At 39.6% G+C, this 22,141-nt stretch overlaps 1 protein-coding gene and 1 long non-coding RNA gene across 2 annotated transcripts in view; one reads left to right on the top strand and one right to left on the bottom strand.

The window, feature by feature from the left end:
* Positions 1 to 2,376: 2,376 nt before the first annotated feature.
* Positions 2,377 to 16,760, bottom strand: LOC144455487 (uncharacterized). Its single transcript, XR_013484184.1, has 2 exons — positions 16,675 to 16,760; positions 2,377 to 6,721 (listed from the first exon to the last, which is right to left on the bottom strand). It is a non-coding gene; the product is annotated as an uncharacterized LOC144455487 (long non-coding RNA).
* Positions 9,046 to 22,141, top strand: part of IL15 (interleukin 15) — a 401,163-nt gene continuing 388,067 nt past the window's right edge. The window contains exon 1 of the mRNA XM_020989847.2: positions 9,046 to 9,276. The gene's annotated coding sequence lies outside the window, so the exon portion shown is untranslated. The remainder of the gene's footprint in view (positions 9,277 to 22,141) is intronic.

Genomic DNA, 22,141 nt, shown 5'->3' with positions numbered 1-22,141 from the left:
AGAATTACTGATTAATTATTGATTAATATCCTCTGACCACATATCCATTCGGGGATGGCTCTTAGTCTCATGTATTTGTGTTAATTCCCTATATATCTCAGATGGCAGACCCTTTACAGATATTTGATGCAAAGATTTTTTTTTAGCCAATCAGCCATTTCATGAAGCATAGTCTTCTAAGCCTCAAGGCATTTTATAAAATTAACCATTTTGGTAAAAATAAAATCTTTCTAAAGTTCATGAAATACTTCTTACTTTCTTTAAAAAGAATACATTGAACATTACATAACCTTTTCTTGGTGATTTAAGATCACTATTCTGGGCATCAATTATCATATAGCCATACTTTCATAGGCCATTGAATGCATACTTTTTTTTTTCGACCTTGTCATTACATGACTCAAGATGGTTTTGCTTCTAGAATTTTTCTCTTTACTTATTTGTGCATCTCTTCCTTCCCCTTGATGTTATCTTTTGATTTTCTTCCCTGCTACTAGCAGTTTTTCCTGATCTTTTCAAACCTGCGACCTTATCTAAGTGAGGTGCCTGAAGTAATGTTGGGAATGGATAGAGAGTTGGTCTTGAATCCCAAAGACCAAAGTAAAAATCCCAACTCTGACACTTATTGGCTGCGCGATGTTGCTCATGCTCATACAACTGACAATGGCAAGATTTAACACAGGACTTCCTGACTTCAAGGCTAGCTTTCTATTCACTTTACCAAGCTAACCTGCCTCAGTTTCTTTATCTCTAAAATGGAGTTAATAATAACACCTGCCTCTTAGTTATGGGGATAAAATGAGCTATTTGTAAAGTGCCTGACAAACCTTAAAGCATATAAATGCTAGGTATCATCATCATCATCATCATCATCAATTATTATTTTCCTAGTGAATGAGGTCTGGACATATTTTGATACACTTAAAGATCCATGATTTCATCAGTAAGGATCTTTCCCCTAATGCAGATTGCAGCCCTTCTGGGCTATGAGATCCTTTGTGTTTTGATATATATATCTGTATCTGTATCTGTATCTGTATCTGTATCTGTATCTGTATCTGTATCTGTATCTGTATCTGTATCTATATCCGTATCCATATCTCTATCTATCTATCTATCTATCTATCCATCATATCCTGAATAAAGGATCTGTCCAAAATATTAGTAACTAGGTAGCACAGTAGGTTGAGCTCCAGGCCTGGAATTCAAATCTGGCCTCAGACATTTATTAGCTGTGTGACCTTAGACAAGTCATTTAACCTTTGGCTCAGTTTCCTCATCTGTAAAATGGGGATAATAATAGTACCTACCTCCTGGAGTTATTGTGAGGATCAAATGCCATAATAATTGTATAGTCCTTAGCACTATGCTTGGCGCATAGTAAATACTATGTAAATGTTAACTATTATTATTATTACATTAATAATAATACCCAGGGCTTAAATGGATCTGTGATTTCATTGATTGTTTTTCCTGCAATGATAGACATTATAGCCAAATTACATTTGCCCATTTTGTATGACTCTCATCCGTGGCTTACCAAAAGTTTGCCAGAGGGGATTGTGGCAAGTGAAAGCTGGAATGGCTAAAGAAGCCAAGGTTTGAGCTTCTAAGCAGGTCTATTTATTAAGCAACACATGCCAACTTCCTAAGAAATCAAGACCAGACTTTCTCACCTTAAGGCTGAACCCTGAATATGGTGGAGATAGATTTTTATGTATTAAAAGCAATCAAATTAGACCAATTAATTAAAAGAAAACAACTAACTAGGATACAAAATTAGGTAATCTGATTACTAATGGGAAGATAGATTAGGGGCTTTCCAAGTTGGCATGAACAGAGCAAACAGATAAAATTCCCTGACATGAGAGAAAGAGGTGTCTCACTGCCCTCAAGTGTCTGGATTCAAAGGAATAAGGAAACAGTAACATATTGACCAGTATGGGGCCAGTTTTCAGTCACATGGGTTGCTTGAGATGTATATTTGTGAGAAAATTTCTTGTATTGATATTGGGATCTGACTGAGTTTCTGGTCAGCATAACCCATGTCCTTAGTTAAAGTCTTTAAGCAGCAGGTAGGGGTGGTCCAGCTTTCCAGCCATGCAGGGCTAGCTTCAAACAATAATAAGGTTTTCTGACAATTCCTATGATTGAATAAAGTTTTCTCACAAGACAAATTGGACCAGATCCATAATTGAACAGTAAGGGTACTGACTCACAAGATAGAGTCAGTGTGGCTCACAGGATTCCCACGATTAACCTGTTCTAATCCCCTCAATTCCCTCAGGCTCCATCCAATGTATTGGGTACCTGCCTTTGTTTAAAGAAAATCTTGGTTAGGGCTTCACTGTAAAGAATCAATCAAGCTCAGGAAAATAAGATAAAAAGACTTTATTGTAGTACCCAAAGCAAAAGCCCCTTGAATATGGCTAGGCACAGTTCAAACTCTTTTGTTTTGAAAGATGACTGCGTAATAAGAGAAGTTAATCCCCACAGGTGCATATTTCTAAGACAGGATGGGCTAGTGTTATCTCAGAGATGAGTTTGCAATCCAGGTAGATGTTGATTTCTATAAAGGGGATCCGAGTGTGTGGGGCCGCCCTTTCCTACTTGATTGGCACATACTGTAGTCACCCTATGTTTGGATTGGCATGTACTGTGGTCACTCTTTATGAGATGGACGGCACATACAACAAGGAAAGGGGGATGGAAGATCACGGGATCATTTGAATTAATGTGGTGGTAGTGGCTAAATTCTACGTACCTTGTCTTCTCTTGGCATTGTGAGTATGTCAGTGGAGCACACTGCTTGCTTACTGTTTATTCTCACTCTTTTTAATTTATACTTTTCTTTGACCTATCTCACATGACTGTTGTAAGACTGAAATGAGATCATTTGTGTAAAGTACTTGGTCAGTCTTGAAGAGCTATAAAATAATCATTTATAGAGCAGAATCAGGAAAACATTATACACAATATTAGCAACATCGTGTGATGTTCAACTGTAACTCAGCCCTTCTCAGCAACGCTGTGATCCAAGACAAATGAAAAGGACTCAGGAAGAAAAATGCCATCTACATCCAGAGAATGAAGCATTTATTTTCACTTACTTTATTCTTTCTCATGGTTTTATTTCCTTTTGATCTATTTCTTTTTCTTTTTTTTTGGTGGGGCAGTTAGGGTTAAGTGACTTGCCCAGGGTCACACAACTAGTGTGTCAAGTGTCTTAGGCTGGATTTGAACTCAGGTCCTCCTGAGTTCTATCCACTGTGCCACCTATCTGCCCCTTGATCTGTTTCTTCTTCCACAACTGTGACAAATGTATAAACTATATCAAACTGCCTACCATTTTCAGGAGGGAGGGGAGGAAGGAGAAAAATTTGGAACTCAAAATCTTGTAAAAATGAATGCTAAAAACTTTTCTTAATACATAATTGGGTAAAAGAAAAAATACTATGTGTTTTTAAAAAAGACAAAAATTTTAAAAATAGTAAGAGAACAAAAAAAATCATCTATATCGTGTTTTAAGGTTAAGAAACCACTTTACATTGATCATCTCATTTGAACCTCAAAACAACCATTTAAGGTAGATACTATATGTTTTGTATTATTATCCCCATTCTACAGATGAACATACTGAGACTGAGAGAGTGATTTGTTTAGGGGCACACAGTATGTGTGGCAAGAATCACACCTAGATCATCTTGACTCTAAGTCACGAACTTGATTGGTGAAGATGAAGATGCCACACACACCTGTTTTTTTTGGTATCTTGAAAGTACTGCTGTACCATGAGGCTTTCTGTCTGTAATTTCTCATTCTGGCTACATGATATCACTTAACCTTATAGACTTTAGAGTCCTCATCTGTAAGGTGAGGTTTGCGGACCTAGGTATTACTTCTGAGGTCCCTTCTAGTCTTAAACTTATGAATTTATATAATGATGAAAACTATGTAAATAATTACAATAAAAACAGCAGAAAGGAAAAGAAAAAAAAGTGTTCCAAAGTCGGCACAGAGACAAAAAAGATAATTTTGTTACTATCTTGTTCTAAGTTAATATGTACCATTAAAACTATTTATGTGAGAATTTCAAAGTTTCATATACAATATAAAACTCTTCTCTAGATATTTATATTTTTGTTTACAGTTATTAAATTTATAATAATATCAATAAAACACAGGCTTTTGCAGTAGGAAATAGTTTAGGGTCATTCAAAACCCTGGACAGTTTCTCAATTTTGGTCGAATCTGATCTTTCCGGGCTAGCTCTTTATCTACTGACAATTTTTTTCCTCCCCAAGATACACATGTTAATAGACTAATTCACTGACTGCCTGTCTAGCTGCATGTCACAATCTGGGTGGCATGTGTTTTTATCCATTTCGTTTTCCAGTACGGATTGTCAACCAAACTTCTGTATAAGTATAGCTTCCTCTGAAGAAAGTTTGCATTGTCCAGTGTCCTTCCTTCCCACCATAGCCATGAGAATGAATACATCTCATGTCACAAACAGACTCATTTCAGTCTTCATGTAATGAGGAGGATATTCTTCTGTTTTGACATGCTAGGAAATCTTTGATGACAGTAGTAAACATACCTTTGCCAAGCATTTACCTCTTTGTTGACAAATTCAATCAAGGCTGCTGTGATATAGGAGACAGCTCTGGTTATGGGGGCAGAAGAATTGGGTTCAAGTTCTAGCCCTATCACATACTAGGCATTTGACGTTTGGCAAGTTAAAAGATCCTCTATCTGTAAATAGAAGGAAATCACTTAATCTCTCCTGTTATATATACCTCACATAAGCAGTGGTAAGGATCAAATGAGATTCTAGATTCCAGATTCCATAAAACATGTTGCAAACTGTCAAGTGTGATATGAATGACAAGATAATTATGGTGAGAATATTTAGAATGGCATCATTCTATTTTCTACCAGCCAATGTAGGATGGGAAACATGCAAATGGGAGAAAAGTGCATGACTTTGCTCATGAGAGAATGAGAGGAGTATACTCTCAGGCTAAGTTGTGATGAGATGAAAGGATACTAGGAGTTTCAACGCCAGGGTCCCTACTTAATCTGGGATGTTATTTGAATCTGGATTTCCACACTATAAAGGCTATCATGAGGAAATGGGTCATGAGATGTGTTCTGTTTGTCCCCACTGAGTGGAATTGAAAGTGATGGGTAAGAATTGGAGAGAGAGATTTAGATTTAATACCTAGAAATACTTTCTAACAAAGCTGTCCAAAAGTGAAGTATACTAGCTTAGCAGATAGGAGTTCCTCCTTTTTTGAATCCTTAGAGCATAGTCTGGACAATGAGTTGTTGCATTAGTTGTAGAGTGGATTTTAATTCAGGTACAGGTTGAACTGGGGGCAGCTAGGTGGTGCAGTGGATAGAGCATTGGGCCTGGAGTCGGGAAGACCAGACATTTACTAACGTACGACCCTGGGTAAGTCACTTCATCCTGTTTGCCTCGGTTTCCTCATCTGGGCTGGAAAAGGAAATGGCAAGCCACTCCAGTATCTTTGCCAAAAAAACAAACAAAACCAAGCAAACAAACGAAAAAACAAATGGGGTCACGAAGAGTTGGATGTGACTGAAAAATGACTGAACAACAATAACGACAGGTTGGAGCAGCTGGCATGTGAGGACCCTTCCAGCTCAGAGATTCTGTGGAAGGAGGTTGGATCCTAAGGAGTCTCCTTTGTGTTTTATCTTCCCCTACTTGGATGTGGTTGCTTGTTGTCCTTCCTTCTTGAAGAGGACCAAAATGACATCACTATGCTAGACTCCAGTTACGATGCATCCAATCGTGGCTGATCAGACCAATCTGAGCTCAGAATGTTCTACCACAGGGGAGGCAAAAATATTCCATGTGAACCTTTGGGGCGGATTCTCTAAATCTGTGCATCTCATGTTTCTTTTGAGCCACTTCAATTCAATACTCCTTCTCTGATGTGGGCATGCCATGCTGAGCAGTCCTGCGCCAGCATTTACATGTAGCACAATCAATTCCGAACTTCTTAAGAGAGACCTTGAGAGTGTCCTTGTATAGCTTCTTCCGAATGTAACATGTATGCTTGCTGAAAAGACTGTTTTATGGAGAGCTCACACAGGGCAAGTGGTCAGATGGTGGTCAGAAGAAGTGATTTGGATATAGTAAGCCCCTTGAAGGGCAGCTAGGTGGCAAAGTGGATAGAGAGCTGGCCTGGAGTCAGGAAGGCTGATTTTCATGAGTTCAAATCTGGCCTCAGGCACTTCCTAGCTGTGTGGCCCTGGGCAGCTCACTTAGCCCTGTTTGCCTCAGTTTTCTCATCTGTAAAATGAGCTGAAAAAGGAAATGTCAAAGTATTGCCTTAGCAGATAGTGGGTGCCTCCTCTTTTGAGTCTTTAGAGCCCAGTCTAGATAATGAGTTATTGAGTGAGCTGTAGAGGAGATTTTAATTCAGGCACAGGTTGGACTGGGGGCAGCTAGGTAGCACATTGGATAGAGTGTTGGGTCAAGAAAACCGTAAATGGGTCATGAAGAGTCTGATGTGACTAAATAACTATAACAAAAGGGAAGGAACTAGCTTGGCGGCCTGTATGTCCATCTGGAGCACTTCACACAGGCCTGGCACAAAGTAAACACTTCTGAAACGCTTGGTATCTGTTGGTTTCTGTCTGGCTGCTTCTGCCCTTGATGCTGCCTAGAATGAATGTCGATTTGGCACTGGAAATAAAAAAAAGAAGAATTTTCATAGCAAAATTGTTACCATGATTTGTAATCAGTTTTACTCTAGCGCCTAAAAGAAGGGCAAACAATCCTGAGGCCACCACCATCCGAGGAGAGCTTGTTTTGCCTGCTGAGAAAATCAACGTGCTGACCAGGAGTTGTTCCGTTAACTCAAGCCATACCAACAGATGGAGTCACTGACGCTGAAAATCACCAACCAGATGAAAATAAAAATGAGAAAAACTTTCAGGAAGTTGACAAAGAGTAGTATCCATCATATCAACAAAATGGAAAGACTTTCCTTTTAGATAAGCCATGCACGACTAAAAACTAAGTAACTTAAATAACCAACCAAAAAACCCCGACAACATCTGGATTAGACTGGGTGTGGAATTGGACTGCCCTGGTTAGCCCATAAATACAAAACTGTCCTTTCCTTGGGGTGTGCACAGTAGAGATTTCCCTACTGAAGGACTTCCTGTTGCTAAGTTTCCTCACTTGTAAAATGAACTGATTGGGGTAGAATTCAGAAATGTCAAACTCTGGCTGCCCAAGTGCCTTGAGCCAGATTTAAAATGTAATTGGGAAGTATCTAACAAAATAAATAAAAATACAATACAAACTACTTAATGTTAATTTGTGGTTTTCTTAATGTTAATTTGTGGTTTTCTAAGTCAATATGCTGCCCAGAGAGTTTCTATCTGAGTTTGACATTGGACTAGATAATGGCTAAGGTCTCTTCTAGCTTTCAAGGTATGTGTATGATATGTACGACTTTTGTGAGTTTATTTGTTGTTGGATATGGGAGGACCAAGTGTGCATATTATCTATACATACTGTTATTGTCCTGCTTTGAGTCTTGTCTTTGTGATTGAAAAACTGAGACAGTCAAAGATGTTACTTGGCATCACTCACTTGAGAGGCAGTTAGTTTGATATCATAAGAGGGAGCGAAGCTGGTAGAGTTGACAGACCATGGCTAGAATCTCAGCTCTGACATTTACATGCTAGGTGATCCAAGGCAGCTAATTTAACATTTTGGAACCTCTGTTTTCACATCTAAAAAGTGAGGGAGAAGAATCATTGCCTTTCTTCTCTCACACTATTGATGTGAGGTAAGTAGTCTGCAAAACTGAAAGAGGGATAGCTGTCCTCACTGAATTGACACCTATAAAGTGTTGTTTTTATGGAAATCAATGCCTGGCAGAGTACTGCCATCCATGGTAGGTACTCAGCAAACCTTGGTGGAGGCTGATGGATTTAATCTCTCTTGCAGGAGGTGCTGGGATGAATTTAACCTAAACAGGTTTTGTGTGAAGATGTGGCCCCATTCTTCTTTTACAAGTGATATTACTGTTTAGTTCTCCTCTGAACATAATGGTGCTGTTGTTTTAGGGATCCTTATGTGTCCATTCACTGTCTAATTCATATCATTCAGGGGCTCCTGCTCCAGATTCCTGCTGGTCCCCAAATCCCTTTCAGAGGGACCAAGAGGTAAAGATAATTTTGACTTACTATGTCTTACTGTTTTGTAATAGTGTACTGAGCCTGAAGTCAGGAAGACCTGATTCAAATCCCAGCTCTGACACTGAGAAGCTGTGTGACCTTTAGCAAGTTACACAGAGACTTCTCAGTGTCTCAGTTTTCTTATCTGTAAAATGGTGATAATAATGCTTTTAGTAGCTAGAGTTGTTGTAAGACTCCCATGAGATAATGCTTGTACAGTGCTTTGCAAATCTTAAAGTACCATACAAATATAAGTTGTTATTTTATGTTACCCTCACGGCTCTTTGCTTTTGAAATTTGCTTCCAGATAAAAATGACTCGTGTGCCATTATTATTACCAGGACAGCCATCCTGAATAACCCTCTTTGCATGGAGTCCCATGTGGTGAGGAAGGAAGACATAGTATCAGCCTAAATAAATCTAATTAGACTGTGTCTCCTCCCTGCCACGGATGGGGCTCTCTTGTTCCCTAAACCTAGCCAGACATAGAAAAATAAAAAAGGTCTATTCCCATTTTGGGAGCAATAAGAATAAAACTAGTCTCTTTTGCCCACAATAGGCTACTGTCATCCAGCAAGGAGATTTTTCATTCTCATATTCTGCTTGTTACTCTCAAGCCCACCTCCATCGGGAAGATGACTTCAGGGAATAGCCAAGTAGCTCTAGATTGCTATGCATTTTTGCTCACTCTCAGCTGTGGACAAATGAAATGCCCCAGGGAGTTGAGAATTGTATTTTTCCCTCCCTTAATTTTTATTTAACTTGTTGAAACAGGATCTTCCAGTGTTGTTCCGTCACGAAACCCAGCAAAATGAGGAAGAGTAGCTCAGTGGAACTGGAGAGAAATGACTTCTCAACCCTTCCCACCCCTCTCCTTTTTTTATGAGAGTAATTTAGGAAGTGCAGTCTAAGAGTCATTAAGTACAGAATCCTATAAACGTCAGAGTGAGTTGTATTCTGCTTTTGTTTGGCTTGCTGAGTGACATACTATACCTTAACTCTGATGAAGAAGCCATTACTGAGGGCCATAAAGGGATCTGCATTAAGGTAAGTTCTCTGAACGGGGATGGATGCTCTGGGAAAGAGGGCCCCTAAAACAGCAGCACCATTTAACCACCTTGTTCAGAGGAGGGGGAAGAGGGGGATTGGAGAGAGACAGCAGGCATCCAATCCCAGTGTCCTTGCATGAGGAGCAATTTAGAGTCTTTGCTTTTGAAGGCTGTAGCTCTTGCTTCTCTCTTACACTTGCAGAATCCCCTGCCCGCTTCCCTAAAAACAGACGGGTGAGAGGCACATAGGGACCACTGATTACCTGTGAAAGCTTTGGTTAGGGGAAGAAGGCAGGAGGACATGGAGGCTAAGTCAGCAGTTGGACAAGCAAGGCCAATGTAAGCCTACCAGGAAGCTGTCAACTCTTTTTTTTTTTTTTTTTAGTGAGCCACTTAGGGTGAAGTGACTTGCCCAGAGTCACACAATTAGTGAGTGTTATGTGTCTGAGGTCGGATTTGACTCCTGACTCCAGGGCTGGTGCTCTATACAATGTACCACCTAGCCGCCCCACCATCAACTCTTTAGTTCTAGTGCATATAGATTATTTATTATGCAAGAAAAGAGTGAGAGGAAAGGTGTTTTTTTTTTTTTTAAATTTTCCTAGTCTGAAAGACTGTAGTGTGAGAGCACTCTTGGACTGACTTGAAGGGGCCTCTTGCAAGCTGGCAATCTTAAAAGGCCAACTAACTTGAGACCTTAAGAGGACATGTTTGTGTATGTGTGTGTGTGTGTGTGTGTGTGTGTGTGTGTGTGTGAGAGAGAGAGAGAGAGAGAGAGAGAGAGAGAGAGAGAGAGAGAGAGAGAGAGAGGGAGAGACACAGAGAGAGAGAGAGAGAAAGAGAGAGAGGCAGCCATCCATGTTTATGGTGCACCTATTGTGTCCTGACCCCTGGGTCTGTTTAATCCCTCTGAATAGAGGCTTCTTAGCTGGAAAAACATAAACTTCTGCTTTCTCCAAACATTTTGACTCTTGGACCTGGCATTACTGCATTCATTGGTGCTCTCGGGAAGTGACTTTGGAACCTTTTGAACAGGCTTCCAACTCAGTTCCTGAACTATACCACAATCTGCGAAAAGACAAAAACAAACAAATAAAAAAACTGATATCCTTGGAGGCTGTGAACTGTTGGGAATGGATGTGAATTTCTTCCTGGGAGAAAAGAGAGAAACAGTCTCTACTCAAAGGTAATAAAACCTAATAATAATTTTTGGGATGTTGTGCTGTGGCCACACAGTGGTGTGTAGATTCAGGTATGAATCAAAGACTTCATTTGTCACTGCCAGTACTAGAACTGTCTCTGCCCCTGACTGTCTGTAATTTAATGTTTCTGTCAGTCTTTAAATGGCATGGTTAGAAGAACTGTAGGGCTCTTAACCCTTTGTTAGCAGTCTTTCATTCAATAAACATTTATCAAAGTATGTCCTCTGTGCAGGGCACTGTGCTGTTAGACTTGAAGCCTTAGTATCAAAAGTAGTCAGAGATCAGGTAGTCCATTTTTACAGATGAGGAAACTGAGGGCTAGATAGGGCATGTAACTTGCCCAGGTCCACCTAGGGAGATAAGTCTCAAAATCAAGATTTGAACCCAGATCCTTTTATTCCAAATCCAATATGTTTTCCATTGTACCAGTCTGCCCCTAAGCTAAGGGATGGTCAAGGTTTAGATAAAATATGGTCAGTGTCCTCATGGGCCTTAATCATGGGAATAATAAAGATATTCAGATGACTAGAAAGCACTATATTACATGTTAACCATGTAAGTGAGGGGGAATAAGGGAGAGAGAAGAAGCTTCCAGTTCCAGCATACTTGAATGAGAAGTAGTTTGAAGACTTTGTTTTTGAAGGCCGTAGCTCTTGCTTTTCTCCCACACTCATAGAGCCCTCATCCCACTTCTCCTAGAAACAGGAGGGTGAGAGGGAGATGGGAACCATTGACTAACTGTGAAAGCTTTGGTTAAGGGAAGAAAGCAAGAAGATATGGAGGCTGAATTAGCAGCTGGACAAGGGAGGCCAATGTGAGCCTACCAGGAAGTTCTCAACTCTGTAGCTCTAGTACTTACAGACTGTATATTGTGCAAAAAAGGAGTGTGAAGAAAGAAAAGTATGTAAGAGAGCTGCAGAGTAAACCTTGATGTAAAGAAGAGCTTCTGAACAGATGAAGCATCCCCAAAGTGGAATGAGTTGCTTCAGGAACTGGTATTTGTCTCCTTCCTGGAAGTCTTCAAGCCAAGTCAGGAAGGCTATTTGTTGGAGACATGTCTAGAATGAGGAATCTCAGGTAGAGGTTGGTCTAGAATTTAGTGCTTCTCAAACTGTGGGTCTTGAAAAATTTGGCAACAGTAAAAGATTTCTGAACTCACAATGACCAAAAATTAATTAAAAATCAAACATGTAATGAAACCAAGGTGTTTCTGGCAGCACTTGCCCATGTTGTGTTGGGCAATGTCACTGCAGCCTTGGTTTTGAGCACAAAGCTTGTGCACTTTGCACTGCATGTGCCCGTGGCCATGCAAAGCCAATAAATGCTGCCAAAACGTGAAAACAGAGTTGTAAGTGGAAAAAGTTTAAGAAGTCCTGGTCTTCATGGCTTCCAAGGGCCCATCCAACTTTAAGATTCTATGGTTACTAGGAGACTTTCCACATAGAGCTATGAAAAATGGGGAGCTAAAGGTGGCATAAATGGGAAGAGTGTTGACTAGGGAGTCAGCAGACAGAATCTTACAACTGGAAGAGCCTCAGATGCTACCTAGTCTAACGCATATCTAAATGAGAAGTCTTCTCTACAATCTACCCCCAAATGGTTATCCTGCCTCTGTCTGAAGACCTTTAGGGAGTGGGAGATCCTCTCACTGCTGAAGCATCTTATTCTATTTTTTTGATTTCTCTAGTTCAGGGTTGGGGACCTTGTGGCCTGGAGGCCACATGTGGCCCTCTAAGTCCTCAAGTATGGCCCTCAGCAAAGGACCATGCTTGAGGACCTAGAAGGGCTGCAAGTAGTTTCAAGACTGCAGGTTCCCCACCTCTGCTCTTGTTGTTGGGAAGTTTTCTTTCCATCCAACCCGAATTTAGCTGATTCCAATGTCCACTAATTCCTTCCAGCTTTTCACCCTGGGCTCAAGCAGAAAAAAATCTGGGTTTGAACCAGGCTATGACCCTTATTTAACTCTATTTGCCTCAGTTTTCTCATCTATAAAATGAGCTGGAATAAGAAATGTCAAATGTCAAACCACTCCAGTATCGTTGCCAAGAAACCTACCAAATGGTGTCACAAATGGCTGGACATGACTGAAATGACAGAACAACAACAACACAACATGGCACTTTAATAAGCATCACAACTAATGTTGTGTCACATGGATCAAATGATGTAATTTTAGTGTTGAATTCCTTGTTTTGAAAATGAGCTGGTTGACCTGGAAGATATATAAAGTCCTTCCTTGGCTTGGCTCTGAGATTCTCAGGCTAGTGTTCAGGGCTACCACAGCTGTGGTTACTTTGCACCTGGCTAATAAAGTGTTGCAGATGAGGTAGGCTATAATGAAGGGCATTCTGGGATGGGATGGTTCCACGCTTTCCTTTATTGATGGGGCAGGCAGGACTCAATTTAATTTAAATGATTCAGCCAGAGCATGTTCTTACCTTTTCCCTCTATACCCTTCCAAATAGCTTTATGGACTTCTAGAATTTTTCTCTGTTGGAGAAATGTCTGCTTGGCTTGGCTTCTTCCTCAATATCCAATGCCTCTCCTTATTTAGGAACAGTAGTGTTGTGTACAAAAACCAGTGCGTTTAAAATAAAAGCACTTGAGTTCTAGTCCCAGTTCTTCTGTCTCCGATTTTTGTGACCTAGGAGAAGTTTACTTCTCTTTCTGGGCCTCAGTTTATCCATCCCTTACATAAGGGAGTTGGTCTAAATGTTCTCTACTGTCCTTCCTAGCTCTCAATCAGTGTTCTTCTGGGGACATCTTTTCTTTCCTTTGTTTGCTGAAGGTAAGGCAGTGATGGATTTAATGGTCCATTTCATTCTTCAGTCCTATTTGCCATTTATCTTCCCCAGCCTCCCCTTGGACTCCTTATGGCTTTCTTGTCTGTCTGATTTAGACTGCAATAAACTCCCTGGACATAGATGGTTTTCTACTTTGCCAAGCTTAAAGCACTATATAAATGTGAGTCATTATTATTAATCTTACTGCTCTTGTTATTAGCACTAGAATTTCTGTTGTAGCTGTACATTGACCCAGAAAATGTTAATATATATACTCATATCTACATATGTACATAAGCTTAAGTCAGCAACTGAGGACATAATCATAAGCCATTCATAGGTTTCATAGCTAAATTCCCAAAGGCAGAATTAAAATGGATCTGGAGCTTTATTTCTATTGGTCCTTCAAACTATGAGTCTAACCTTTGTTTTGTGATGTAACTCAGATGTCTGCCTCACTAAGAGTAGTGGAACTCTGGGGGTCAAATCCTTCCCACTCCCCAGTTGCTGAAGAAGGGAGAGGGGAAAGAAAAGATGGAGGAGGGACTAAAGGAGAAAGTCTTGTCTCCAAGCTGGTCCCAGCAAGAATGGTCTGTGAGACTTTTTTTCTTGTCAGTGACCCAACGGGGAAAGGAAAGCAAGGAGAACAGAGCTCTCCATCCCCCTTCCTGGCTCCATAGCACCATCTATTGCATGTGAATAGGGCAGGACCTGCTTGATTGAAAAATGATTCCTTTCTTGAAAAAGATGCATCATCTTCGCTGACCTTTAGAGCCAGAACTTTGAATGTTGAAGAGGCGTGAAGTTGCCTCTCACCCTCAAAATGGTAGAACTGAGCAGGGGTAGACTGCACTGAGAAGGAATATTACAAAGGGCATGTGACCTGGCAAGACCTTGACTTCTCTCTATTTTCCTTCCTATCGAGAGGCTCTGCTCTTTTCTCCCAGTTTTCTTGAATGGCATTTCCATAGTTCTCTGGTTGCTGAACTGCAGGTCCCTTGTAGGCTGGGAATAAGAATGTAAGCTTCTTGAGGCAGGGCCTACTTTTTTATTTTGTCAGTGTGGGCTTTGTGCATAAGAAAGAGGTGCTTAATAAAATTCTTTTTTGGATTGGATTCGAAGTTCTGATTGTTACTCTGTTACTATTCTCCTTTCAGGAATATTTTAGGAATACTATGAAGAATTCTGTTTACATTATATAGAACCTATTTCTGATTCATTTGTATGTACAAAGAGGGTCTTTTTAAGCCATTTCTGGACTTAAATACCTCTTATTTGTTGAGTAAAATGGTACCCATTTTGGTAGTAGGATTCAGACCCCCAGGCACTCTACTGACTACAGAAGACAAAGATTTTTAGGTGAAAAGAATACCAGATAGCAATAGATTTGGGATGAGGGATTGGAGGCAAGTAGGTGACTTAGTGGATAGAGTACTGGGCTTGGAGTCAGTAAGACCTGAGTGCAAATGTGGCTGCAGACCACTGTGTGATAGCTGTGTGACCTTGGGCAAGTCACTTAACCCTGTTTGCCTCAGTTTCCTCACCTATAAAATGAACTGGAGAAGGAAATGACAAACCACTCCAGTATCTTTGCAAGAAAACCCCATATACAGAGTCATGAAGAGTCTCACCCGACTGCACAACAACAGTCTTATTAACATGTTATATCACTAATCTTCTCTTTAAATCATTACAGATTTTTGAGACTGGAAAGGGGAGGGCCTGGGAGGTTGGAGAAGCTGACTCACTTTGAAAAGCTTCCTTGAACTCTGTAGCTTCATTCCAACCCCACCCCACCTCCAAATTAGTAACACATAAGGTTAAATACGAATTAAGACTCTGACGTGCTAGGAAAGTGTAATGGGTGTGTAGAATGGCCACCCACATTTTTTTATACAAGACATGGATAAACCTGTTCACTCTCCGGGCTGTCTCCTTACTCCAACTTGCCCTCACACTGGTGGTCCAGCCTCCCAGAGAAGGATCACCACCACACAGACTCTCTCAAAGTCTTTGGGGTAACCCTGTTGAGAAGGGAACATACTCTCCCTAGTCAGCACTTCAGCCCTCAAATGCTACTGATATATTCCCATTTATGCAAGCCAGTCACAATAATGACAGTTTTAGAGCTTAAGTATAACCATTTGTCTTAGCAACAAGGCAAAAGAAATAATAATGTCACAGGTGTTCATATATTAAATACAAGAATAGTAAAATGTATCACTGTCCACTCACAAACCTGGGTTACATTCTCTCACTAGCACACTTAGTTGTGGGAAAGTGGGCACACAATTATAGAAACCTGAGGAGGAGACACATGAGGGAGGAAAATCCGTGGACTCAGGGTAATTCATAATTTATTTTCTTTCTGCCTGTTTCTTGGTGAATGTAGCACCTGTAGTGAAGAGATGCTTCCATTCTGATGTTAAGCTGAGTTGATTCATACTATGCCTGACCAGTAATGCCTTCCTGGGTATGGCCAATCTAATCAATCCACTTGTGACTTCTTTGATTGTATGCATCTGAGCTATTCCTGTGCTGTGGTGGATTTACTCTCCATTAGTAGTATCCATCACTTCCAGCTTCTAGCTTAGCTGATGCAGTTCTAAATGTCCTTATGCTTCTTATTCTCTCTTTTATCTTTCTGGGTTCAGACTTCGGGTGTTCTCTGCATACAGCTACACCTTTGCTTATGGTTAATAACCAAATTCTCACCTTCTATTTATAATCAGATAAATTACATTTGTCTTCTAATGAGAGAACAGTTCTGGTGCCTGTATTTCTCCAGTCCATATAGCTTGTCACATTCAAAATGAACAACTATATATCTGAAACAAAATAAACAAACTACAGCCAGAAGTATGGTGGATCCAGCTCTTACAGGCTCTTGAGGGCTAACTATTAAATTTTCAGTGTGAGTATTTTGACACCTAGGAAATTAGAACTGTCAAATGGTATGGATCAGAACTTGATTTATTGCTTGTTGATCATCTAAACTTAAGAAAGCAATGGAGAAAATGTTAATGAACCAGATTAAGCTTATAAGTACGATGTGTGTTTTCCAGAGAGCCTGTTGTTAAACGTTTGCCATCATATCACTGACTATAACCCTTAGAACTTAGAGTAAACTTAACCAAGCAATAGCCTGTTCCTTTGAAATAGCAGAACTTTAAAGGACGATTACCTTATGAAAGGAAGAACTTTCAGGATCTAAGGGTCACAGATACTACTCAGAAGGTTCGATAGTATCCAGTCTTCTACAAATTTAAAGAATGGCTGCAATGATTTGCTCTTACCCAAAGTCAGGGTCATCCTATTTAAATTCCATTTGTCCCTATTACATATAGATTGGTTCTTCTCAGACCCAGCTCTGAATACATGCTTCCATTCTGAATGGTTAAGCTTACCTACCCTTCTCACAAATGGCATCTTGTTGTTTTCAGGTGAACAGAATTGAGTTGTGCTTCAGTGATCGTTATTTGTAGAAACTGGCTGTGCCCAGGGAAGGGATTGGGGTGGAGTAACAAGGTCAGCATAAAAATGAGCTAAAATTTCTTTAAATTTCATGTGACTAACAGTCACATGAAAAGGCCTAAGACATCACTCATTTGCAGAGCCGGGCAGAGGTCAGCATATCAAGTAACAAAGTTATGTGACACAAATTTGAGGGGTGCTAAAAAAGCCCCTTCCCCATATTAAAATGCAAATATGACTCAGAGGAATAATAGTTTAAGTCTTATCAGAAGTCATTAGCACTAGCTGATTAGGCAGTGGGTTACAGGATAGAATGATAGGGGAGGGAAGAGTTGGGGTACTGAAGAGATAATTAAAAAACACCGCGTTTTCAATTTTTCTTCAGGCCAGTCCTGTGCTGAGGCTGGATGTTACAGCACCCCCTTCTTCATTTGAATACTATTTCCTTTTCCCAATAGCATGTAAAAACAAATTTTAACATGTGTTTTTAAAAAATTTTGAGTTCTGAATTCTCTCCCTTCCTCCCCTCCCCCTCCCCTGAGACAGTAAGTAATTTTATATAGGTTATACATGTAGAATCATGCAAAACATATTTCCATATTAGTCATGTTGTGAAAGAAAACATAGACGAAAAAATTTTTTTAAAGTGAAAAATCATCTGCTTCAATCTACATTCAGACTCCATTAGTTCTTCCTCTGGAGATGGATAACATTTTTCATCATGAGTCTTTTGTAATTGTCTTGAATCATTGTATTGCTGAGAAGAGCTAAGTCACTCGCAGTTGAACATTGTATAATATTGCTGTTACTGTGTACAGTGTTCCCCTGGTTTTGCTCACTTTATTCTGCATCAGTTTATATAAGTCTTCCCAGGTTTTTTTTTAAAGCATCTTGCTTATAATTCCTTATAGCATGATAGTATTCCATTATAATCATAAACCACAACTTATTCAGCCATTCCCCAATTGATAGACAGCCCCTCAATTGCCAATTCTTTGCCATCACAAAAAGAGCTATAAATATTTTTGTATATATAGGTCCCCTCTCCCTCCCCTATCCTTTTCAAAAAATTTTTTTTCGGTATATAGACCTAAGAGTGGTATTGCTGGGTCAAAGGGTATGCATAATTTTATTGCTCTTTGAGCATGGTTCCAAATTGCTCTACATAATGGTTGGAACAGTTCACCATTCTACCAACAATGCATTTCCCAATTTTCCCACATCCCCTCCAAGATTTACCATTTTTCTTTTCTGTCATATTAGCCAGTCTGATAGGTATGAGGGGGTAGCTCAAAGTTGTTTTAATTTTCATTTCTCTAATAAATAGTGATTTAGAGCAATTTTAAAAAATAATACTTATTTTGTTGTTCAGTCATCTCCAACTCTTCATGACCCCATATGAGGTGTTCTTAGTATAAATGGTGGAGTAGTTTGCCATTTCCTTCTCCAGCCCATTTTTATAGACGTGGAAGTGAGATAAACAAGGTCAATTGACTTGCTCAGAATAACACAGATAGTAAGTATCTGAGACTGGATTTGAACTAAGGAAGATGAGTCTTCCTAATGACAGGCCCAGTGCTCTATGCACTATGCCACTTGACTGTCACTAGACCATTTTTTAATAGATAGCTTTGATTTCTTCATCGGAAAACTGCCTGTTTATATCCTTTGACCATTTATCAACTGGGCAGTGGTTCATATTCATATAAATTTGACTCAGTTCTTTATATAGTTGAGAAATGAGGCTTTTATCAGAGTTACTTGCTATACATTTCCCCACAATTTCTGCTTTCCTTCTAATCTTGGCTGCATTGGTTTTCCTTGTGCAAAAACTTTTAAATTTAATATAGTTAAAATTATCCTTTTTACATCTTGTAATACTGTCTATCTCTTGTTTGTTCATGAATTCTTCCCTTACCCAAAGATAAAGTAAATGATTCCATGCTCCTCTAAGTTGCCCAGGATATCACTCTTTATGCCTAAATCATATACTCATTTGATCTTATCTTGGTATATGGTGTGAGATGTTGGTCTGTTCCTAGTTTCTGCCAAGCTGTTCTCTAGTTTTCCTAGCAGTTTTTGTCAGATAGTGAATTCTTGTCCCAAAAGCTTGGATCTTTGGGTTTTCAAACACTGGATTGCTATAGGGTAATTTGCTACCATGTATTGTGTACCTAATCTATTCCTACCACCCTATTTCTTAGCCAGTGCCAGATTGTTTTGATGATTATCACTTATTATGACTTTATGATACAGTTTGAAATCTAATGCAGCTAGGCTACTACCTTCCTTCACTTTCTTTCATTAATTCCCTTGATATGCTTGACCTCTTGTTCTTCCAGATGAATTTTGTTATTTTTTTCTAGCTCTACAAAATAATTTTTTTTGTATCTTAATTGATATGGCACTGAAAAAGTAAATTAATTTAGGTAGAATTGTCATTTTTATTGTAGTGGCTCAGTCTAGCCATGAACAATGAACATTTTTCCAATTGTTTAGATCTGACGTTATTTGTGTGAAAAGTGTTTTATAGTTGTGTTCACATAGTTCTGGGATTGTCTTGGCATGTAGGCTCCCAGATATTTTTATATTGTCTGCAATTATTTTAAATGGAATTTCTCTTTCTATCTTATGCTGCTGGACTTTGTTGGTAATATGTAGAAATGCTGATGATTTATGTGGGTTTGTTTTATATGCTGTGACTTTGCTAAAGGTGTTAATTATTTAAACTAGTTTTTAAATTGATTCTTTAGGATTGTAAGTATACCATCATATCATCTGCAAAGAGTGAGAGTTTTGTTTTCTCATTGCCTATTCTAATTTCCTCATTTCCTTTTTCTTTTCTGCTATAGCTAGCATTTCTAGCACAATATTGAATAATAGAGGTGACATGTGACTTCCTGCTTTGCCTTTGATCTTATTGGGAAGGATTCTAGCTTATCCCCATTATAATAATGCTTGCTGATGGTATTAGATAGATGCTGATTACCTTTTTAGGGAAAGTTCCATTTACTCCTATGCTCTCTAGTGTTTTTTTTAAAGGAATAGGTGCTGTATTTTTGCCAAAAGCTTTTTCTGCATCTGTTGAGATGATCATATGATTTCTGTTGGTTTTGTTATTGATATGGTCAATTATGCTGATAGTTTTCCTAATATTGAACCAGAGCATTGCATTCCTGGTATAAATCCCACAGGGTCATAGTATATGATCCTTATGATATATTGCTGTAACATACTTGCCCTGGCATTTAATTTAACATTTTTGCATCAATATTCATTACAGAAACTGGTCTATAGTTCTGAGGCCGGATGTTTAATCACATAATGGTAAGCCCATCGGTCAGCTCTCCTGAAAAGAGATGATATTAAGTAGTGGCAAAAGTCTCTCCCCATTTTATATATAAGATAGCTGAGGCCATAGAGGAGAAATAACTTGTCTGAAGTCCCACGTCACTTTTCTCTTATGGTCTCAGATTTCTTAGCTATAAAATGGTGGGAAGGTGAATGAAACAGCACCCTTCCTTAGATTCTAAATCCTATGGTCCAGATGTTCTTGTTAAGTGGTTCAGTCACGTCTGACTCTTCATGTCCCTGAAGACCATACTATCCATGGGGTTTTCTTGGCAAAGATACTGAGGTGGTTTGCCATTTCCTTCTCCAATGATCCAGGTGTGTTGCTTTTAACAATAAATTGGCTAAGCTGAATGCCCTACTCAATACTTTACCTGCCATTTCATTGATTAGGGAGTTCCACAGGATGATGCATATTTCAGTCTATCCATGTATTCTCATCCTTTGCAACTATTATCCATGTTCCCTCAAAAGTTCCCCAGAGAGAGTCTACCCAACTTGCTATGGGCCTTCCTTGCTTTCTCTTGACATTAAGAAGGAGTACTCTGGGTATTTACCTGTCATCCCTCTTGTTACCTGACCAATCCATCTTTTCTTCCTCTCATACAATTTCTTGATGACATATGACATCCTTTATTATTGTTCATTTTTGGAGTCCCTCATTAGTTATATGTTGCAACCTATTCACATGCCCCATGCAGCCCTTCACTGCCTCCTACATCATACTCAACCTTAGTTTTTTGGAGGTGGTAGTATCATACTTCTTGCTATTATTATTGCAATAATGACAAACTGTTAATATTGAAAAGGCTGGTCTTTGCTTTCATGAGTAATTTGGGGGTTAGTAAAAGAGTTGCATATTTCCCAAAGTGATCTATTTTGACCTTTGGACCTACCTCATTGTTCACCTGAACTATGGATGACAGATTACACACCCTTGAATAAGCTCTATTTAGTAGTCATCTAAAGGCATGCTGACATTTGAGCAATAGATATGAAATCTGGGGAATCGGTTTTCTTCCTTCACTTGGTCTTTCTTTTTTTGGTGGGCAGGTCAGATTCTCTTCAGTGATTGCAGATTTCTTCCAGGAGGCTCTGCAATGTCCGGGGTGGGGGGGGGCAATCACTGCAAAATCATCCATCTAGACAAGTCTCCCTCCACTACCTGACTGTGGCACAGAGGTGGGCATGGGTTCTCAAAGACTCTGCCAGGGGATTATAAGCTCTGTTAGGTTCTACTACACTTGCAAAGCTTTGAGGATTTCTCTGGTAACGGACTAAGTCTGTTTTTAAGGACAAGCTAGCTAATCATTAGTAGACTGGTTACCTGATAATGAGAACATTTTGGCCATGAAGTCCCCACAATGTGCTTGAATCCATTCTATAAATCCAGCCCACACTATAGGTAAGACACTGCCGAGAGGTGCTGCTAGAGAGATTAAAAAAAATGAATAGAACTGACCATACTTTGAGCAGCTAGGTGGTACAGTGGATAGAGCACCAGGTCTGGATTAAGGAAGATCTGAGTTCAAATCCAGTTTCAGGCATTTACTAGTTGTGTGATACTGGGCAAGTCACTTAACTCTGTTTGCCTCAATTTCCTCATCTGTCAAATGAGCTGGAGGAGGAAATGGCAAACCACCATAGTATCTTTGCTAAGAAAACCCCAAATGCGGCCCCAAAGGTAACTGAAAGTGACCACACAACAACAAAAATACCATACTTTAAAGAGCTCGTGCTGGTAATGACAACTTTTTCAGCTTAACATGTTAGTGTTTAGGATTGTAGCAGGGGATGAAAAGGAAGGGGGCCCAGCTAGGTGGCCTGATATATAGAGCACTGGGCCTGGAGTCAGGAAGACCTGGGTTAAAAATCTAGTCTCACATTTACTGGCTGTGTGACCCCGGGCAAGTCATTTAACCTCTACCTGTCTCAGTTTCTTCATCTATAAAACAGGGATAATAATAGCATCTTCCTCCCAGGGTTTTGGTGAGGATCAAATGAGATAATAATTGTAAAGCATATAGCACAGTACGTGGCACATAGTAAATTC

The sequence above is a fragment of the Phascolarctos cinereus genome, unplaced genomic scaffold (genome assembly GCF_003287225.1).
Source record: "Phascolarctos cinereus isolate Bilbo 61053 unplaced genomic scaffold, phaCin_HiC Scaffold_9;HRSCAF=440, whole genome shotgun sequence".
Lineage (NCBI taxonomy): Eukaryota > Metazoa > Chordata > Mammalia > Diprotodontia > Phascolarctidae > Phascolarctos > Phascolarctos cinereus.
This window is presented reverse-complemented; position numbering and strand designations above follow the sequence as displayed.